Consider the following 6,839-nt stretch of genomic DNA (forward strand, 5'->3'; position numbering starts at 1 on the left):
TTTATTATAGAATTAGAAGACCAGTGAATGAAGGGAATGTAGTAGATGTAATAGAAGCATTCTTGGTACGGTACCCCATGATATTTCAAAAGCTGATTCATATTGCCTTGGCTACAAAGGCTGTTGCATGGTTTAAAAGCTGGCTGAAGGCCTGTATGCAGGAGGTTCTTCCACATGGTAAGGTGTCAGGGAGAGGTATAGGAAGAGGTGTGCTAGTAGCATAGATTTCTGGCAAGTCTAAGTTAACATCTGAAAGAGGAAACACCCCTTTAAAATCACAACTGCTACTAAATGGAAAATTGCAAATATTACTGGGGTTGGAGAAATGCAAACAATGTTTTTAAGCTATAATACAGTAAAAGCTTTGTTACCTCGCATGTTGGAGGAAGTGGGAGAGTGCTGGTAAGTTAAAAATTCTGGTTAACGAGGAGCAGCAGGGACATGTTGCCGCTTGCAGAGAGCTGCCCGAGGTAAGCGCCACCCCAGTCTGGCACCCCAAAATGCCAGTTTTTAGAGCTTTCCAGTTGGTAAAGTACTGGTTAAGTAAACACAGCTTTTACTTCTAGAGCTAAAGTGAGCCACAGATGTTCAGTGGGAGACAGAAACATGAAAGCCAGCCATGCTGAAGAGACTTAGTGATAGTAGTAAGCATGCTAGATATGAGTTTGCAATGGGATATTGTGGGGCACAGAAAGGGCCAGTACAGTTTGGGGTTGTGTAGACAGAGGCTTTGCTTCACAGAGCAGGCATGCATAACCTGAGTCTGAGAAGATCCCACTTATGGTCTTCTATAATGTGGGCTTTTCACCTCAATCCTCTGAGTACTCAAGTGTTCAGAGAGATGAACGAAATGGCCTTAAACACCAGCAGCACCTGGATGATGCCCAAGTAAACTCAGTTTTTCAGTTGCTAGCAGTGCTATCTCCTAGCTCTCCTTGTGCCTATAGCAAATCAGCATCTGACTCAAGGGCTGTGATAGTTGGCAGTAGACCCCATGCCACCTACTTCTCAGTCCTGAGCAGCAAATCAGACTGGGCCAATTGCCTCTCCATGAAGAAGTTATGGATGGTTTAACCAAGTATTATAGGATGAAATAAAAATTCCTTGAGTGCAAAAATTATGAACCTGTAGAATTCCCAAGTGGTAGAAATCCCAACCCATAGGATGCACAAAACTAGACTGAACAAAACCTTACTACATGTAGGAATACAAAAGTATAGCATGTTCAGGCAAAACCTGAGTTACACCTAGCAAGAGACATAAAAAACAATGAGGTTCTTTAAATGTATTAGGAGCAAGAGAAAGGTGAAGGAAAGTGGAGGTCCTCTACTTAGCTAATAATTGATGACATTGAGAGGGCTAAGGTGTTTAATGCCTATATTTCTTCAGTCTTCATGAAAAAGGTTAACGGTGACCAGATACTCAACACAATATTAACAACAAGGGGAAGGAATACAAACCAAAATAGGCAAAGAACAGGTTAAAGATTATTTGATAAGTTAGATATATTCAAGTTGGCAGGGTCTGATTAAATTTTTCTTGGGATACTTAGGGAACTAACTGAAACAATCTCGGAACCATTAGCAATTATCTTTAGACCTCCTGGAGGCTGGTTAAGGTTCCAGAGGATTGGAGAAGGGCAAACACAGTACATGTCTTTATAAAGGGGAACAAAGAGGAGCTGGGGAATTACAGACCAGCCAGCCTAACTTTGATACCTGGAAAGATACTGCAAGAAATTATTAATTTGTAATTACTTAGATGATAGGATTATGAGGAATAGCCAATAAGGATTTGTCAAGAACAAATCATGCCAAATCAATCTGGTTTTCTTCTTTGCAGAGTTACTGGCCTAGTGGAAAAGGGAGAAGCAGGAGATATGATATATCTTGATTATAGTAACATGACACAGTTCCACATGACATTCTCATAAACTAGGGAAGTGTGGTCTAGGTGAAACTACTGTAAGGTAGTTTCCCCATGTTCATTTCTCCTCCCCCCCCCCCCCCCCCCCCCCGCCGTTCCTCAGTTGTTCTTGTCAACTGCTGGAAATGGCCTACCTTGATTATTACTACAAAAGGTTTTTTCCCCCCTGATCTCCTGCTGGTAATAGCTCATCTTACCTGATCACTCTCATTACAGTGTGTATGATAACACCCATTGTTTCATGTTCTCTATGTACATAAATCTCCCCACCGTATTTTCCACTGAATGCATCCGATGAAGTGAGCTGTAGCTCACGGAAGCTTATGCTCAAATAAATTTGTTAGTCTCTAAGGTGCCACAAGTCCTCCTGTTCTTTTTGCGGATACAGACTAACACGGCTGCTACTCTGAATACTGTAAGGTGGGTGCGCAACTGGTTGAAAGGCTGTACACAAAGAGTAGCTAGCAATGGTTTCTATCAAAGTGGGAGGGTGTATCTAGTGAGGTCTAGCGAGTCAGTCTTGGGTCCAGTACTAGCCAATATTTTCATTAATAACTTGGATAATAGAGTGGAGACTGTGCTTATAAAATATGTGGATGACAGCAAGGGGTTGCAGGCACTTTAGAATGAAAAATGACCTTGACAAACTGGAGAATTGGTTTAGAATCAATAAGATTAAATTCAATAAAGACAAGTACAAAGTATTATGCTTAGGAAGGAAAAATCAGATGCACAAATACCAAATGGGGAATAAATGACTAGCTGGTAGTACTGCTGAAAAGAATCTGGTGGTGGTAGTGGATCACAAATTGAATATGAGCTACCAATGGGATGCAGTTGCAAAAAAAAAAAAAAAAAAGCTGCTAATATTCTGGGGAGTATTAAGGGAAGTGTCATATGTAAGACACAGGAGGTAATTATCTCACTCTTCTTGGCATCGCTGAGGCCTCAGCTGGAGTACTGTGTCCAGTTCTGGGCGCCACACTTTAGGAAAGATATGGACCAAATGGTGAAAGTCAAGAGGATATCAACAAAAATTACTAAAGATTTAGAAAATCTGACCTATGAAGAAAGGTAAAAAAACCTTGACATGTTTGATGCTGTGAAAAGAAGACTGAAGGGAGACCTGATAGCAGCCTTCAAATATAGTGCTGTTATAACGAGGATAGCGATCAGTTGTTCTCCATGTCCACTGAAGGTAGGACAAGAAGTAATGGACTTAATCTTTGGCAAGGGATATTTAGGTTAGATATTAGGAAAAACTTTCTAACTATAAGGATAGTTAAGCTCTGGAATAGGCTTCCTAGGGAGGTTGTGGAATTCCTATCATTGGCAGTTTTTAAGAACAGGTTGTATAGACACTTGTTCAGGATGGTCTAGAGGTATATTTGGTCCTGTCTCAGCATAGGGGACTAGACTTGATTTCTTGAGGTCTCTTCCAGCCCTACATTTCTATGATTTTAGGTTAATCAGGAACAGTCTTGTACTGGTCCTAGGAAGAGGAGCAGATGGCCAATTTTCTGATTCACGGAGAAGTGCTGCATCTAATATGTATTTTTTTCATCTTTCAAAAAACCTGAACAACTGAATGAAAACTAAGCTTAGAAAATGGACATGCCATTACAAAGCTCTGGGAAATGACAGTGCAGCTTAGGCCCCTCTTTCTTGCAGAGAGTTTGGAAAAGTGAAAAGGTTACTTTGTTTAGAACAAGTTGCATGTCAGAAAGGAGTATTAGTTTGGAATGTGCCTCAACAGATCTTTGTCAAGAGTGTGCATTCTAATGTAAGAAGATTCTTGTGGATCTAAGATATCTTTCCTACCTCTGAAATGCCAGATAGATTAAAGAAGTTTTTTTCAGTTTTAAGTTCTCACCAAGAATTTCCTTGGATCAGTTTGCACTGTGTGTGTTTGTGTCTTGGTAGAATTTAACCTTCATTCTCAGCTGTTGAGGGTTATTCCTTTTGGTAGCAGTCCAGTAGTGGCTGTCATATAATGTTCCAGGAGAAACAATTTCCAAAGGAAGTCTCATGCTTTAAATCATGTATCAATCATAGGATCTGTTTGTAGACATTGACTGTCAAATCCAGACTGGTATTCAAAATTAGAACTGGGCAGGAAACAGTTTTCCTATTTTATGGAAATTTGAGATTTCAAACAATTTTCCATTCTCCTTTGGGATGAATTCAAGACCTTCTAAATGTTTTTATTTAAAGAGGTGTGAGGAAGAAAGAACAACTCCAGACTAGCCTTTTTTGTCAGAGCAGGAACTTGAACTTGCTTCTCCCACATCCCAGGTGAGCACCCTCACTCCTGGCTATTCTGCCTCTCAGCCCTGGTCTACACTACAGGGTTAGGTCGAATTTAGCCGCGTTAGGTCGATTTTATAATGAATGGGTCCACACAAGCAACCCCGTTCCGTCGACCTAAAGGGCTCTTAAAATCGACTTCTGTACTCCTCCCCGGCAAGGGAAGTAGTGCTAAAATCGACCTTGCTGGGTCGAATTTGGGGTAGTGCGGACGCAAATCAATGTTGTTGGCCTCCGGGAGCTATCCCAGAGTGCTCCGATGTGACCGCTCTGGACAGCACTTTCAACTCCGATGCACTAGCCAGTTACACAGGAAAAGCCTCGGGAACTTTTGAATTTCATTTCCTGTTTAGTCAGTGTGGCGAGCTCAGCAGCACAGGTGACCATGCAGTCCCCCCAGAATTGCAAACAAGCTTCAGCATGGAGCGAACGGGAGACACTGGATCTGATTGCTGTGTGGGAAGAAGAATCTGTCCAGGCAGAACTCCTATCAAAAAGAAGAAATGCTAATACGTATGCTAAATTCGCACAGGGCATGGTGGAGAGAGGCTACAACAGGGACACACAGCAGTGCCATGTGAAAGTCAAGGAGCTCAGGCAAGCCTACCAAAAGACAAAGGAGGCAAACGGTCGCTCTGGGTCAGAGCCCCATACATGCCACTTCTATGATCACCTGCATGGCATTTTAGGGGGGAACCTTACCACTACCCCACCACTGTCCGTGGACACCTGCAAGGGGGGAGCCTCATGCAACACGGAGGAGGATTTTGTGGATGAGGAAGAGGAGGAGAATGCGCGGCAGGTAAGTGGTGAATCTGTTCTCTCCGACAGCCAGGACCTTTTCATCACGCTGGAGCCAATATCCTCCCAAGGAGGGATCCCCGACCCTGAAGGCGGAGAAGGCACCTTTTGGTGAGTGCACATTTGTAACTACAGTACAGGGTTTAAAAACAATAGTGTTTAATGTTTGATTTGCCCTGAAGATGTGGATGCATTCGCGGCAGGTACAGCTACTGGAAAAGTTTGTTAACGTGTCTGGGGATGGAGCGGGAATCCTCCAGGGACATCTCCATGAAGCTCTCCTGGAGGTACTCTGAAAGCCTTTGCAGAAGGTTTCTGGGGAGGGCTGCCTTATTTCGTCCTCCACGGTAGGATGCTTTACCATGGCAAGCCAGTAGCAAGTAGTCTGGAATCATTGCAGCACAAAGTGTGGCAGCGAATGGTACTGGGTTTTGGTCGCATTCAAGCAACATTCGATCTATATCTTTCTGTGTTAGCCTCAGGAGAGTGATATCATTCATGGTCACCTGGTTGAAATAGGGGAATTTTTGTAAGGGAACACTAAAAGGACCCTGTTCATGGCTGGCTATTTGCGCTTGGCTAAAAGGGATCATCCCATAGCCACGCAGCAAGGGGAGGGATGAAGGGATCATCCCAAATAGCCACGTGGAGGGGTGGGAGGAGGTGTTTGCTGCACATCCACCTGAAAACCACACCCCCTCCTTTTAAATGGCAAACCCAACCGGCATTGCTTGCTATGGGAAAGGAGGGCGCTGCAGTTTGAAAACATTCCTACATGTTATGAAGGCGTTAGAAGCCAAACCCGCGTACCCTTTCGCTTACCATGGCTGTCTGGAAACCGAATTCTGTTGCCCAGCCGTGTGTGATGTGTCACCATACCTGCAGGCGCTCAATATAAAAGGCAAAATGCGACCTTGTACCTAAAACACATGTGCTGTCTGCTGTAAATTGCTTGATTCACTGTGAAAGAGTCTCCCTTTTGTTCTCAGAAATGTATCATCTTAAATTTTACTCTCCCTTTTTATCCCCCCACAGGTGCAAATGTTTCTATGCTCCCCCTATCATCTCCGTCCCTGAGGTTATCGCAGATTAGAAGGTGAAAAAACCACACTCTCGATGGCATCTTTTCCGAGCTCATGCAGTCCTCCCGCACTGATAGGGCACAGCTGAATGCACGGAGGCAGTCAGTGGCAGAGTCCAGGAAAGGGGGGAGGTATAGCTCAGTGGTTTGAGCATTGGCCTGCTAAACCCAGGGTTGAGAGTTCAATCCTTGAGGGGGCCATTTAGGGATCTGGGGCAAAAATTGGGGACTGGTCCTGCTTTGAGCAGGGGGTTGGACTAGATGACGTCCTGAGGTCCCTTCCAACTCTGATATTCTATGATTCTATGAAAGCATTAAGTGAGTGCAATGAGAAGAGGCAGGATGCAATGCCGAGGCTAATGGGGGAGCAAACGGACACGCTCATGCGTCTGGTGGAGCTGCAGGAAAGCCAATAAGAGCACAGGCTGCTGCTGCATCTACTGTAAAACCGCCTGCCCCCCTACCCAAGTTCCATATCCTCCTCACCCAGACGCCCAAAAACGCGGGGGGAGGCTCTGGGCACCCAGCCACTCCACTCTAGAGGATGGCCCAAGCAACAGAAGGCTGTCATTCAAACAGTTTTGATTTGTAGTGTGGCTACACTAAGCAATGTGGCTATGTCCTTCCCACCTCCCCTCCTACCTCACCCGGGCTACCTTATCAGTTATCTCCCTTTTTTTTTTAATTAATAAAGAAAGAATGCATGGTTTCAAAACAATAATGA

The sequence above is a fragment of the Chelonia mydas genome, chromosome 14, assembly GCF_015237465.2.
Source record: "Chelonia mydas isolate rCheMyd1 chromosome 14, rCheMyd1.pri.v2, whole genome shotgun sequence".
NCBI lineage: Eukaryota > Metazoa > Chordata > Testudines > Cheloniidae > Chelonia > Chelonia mydas.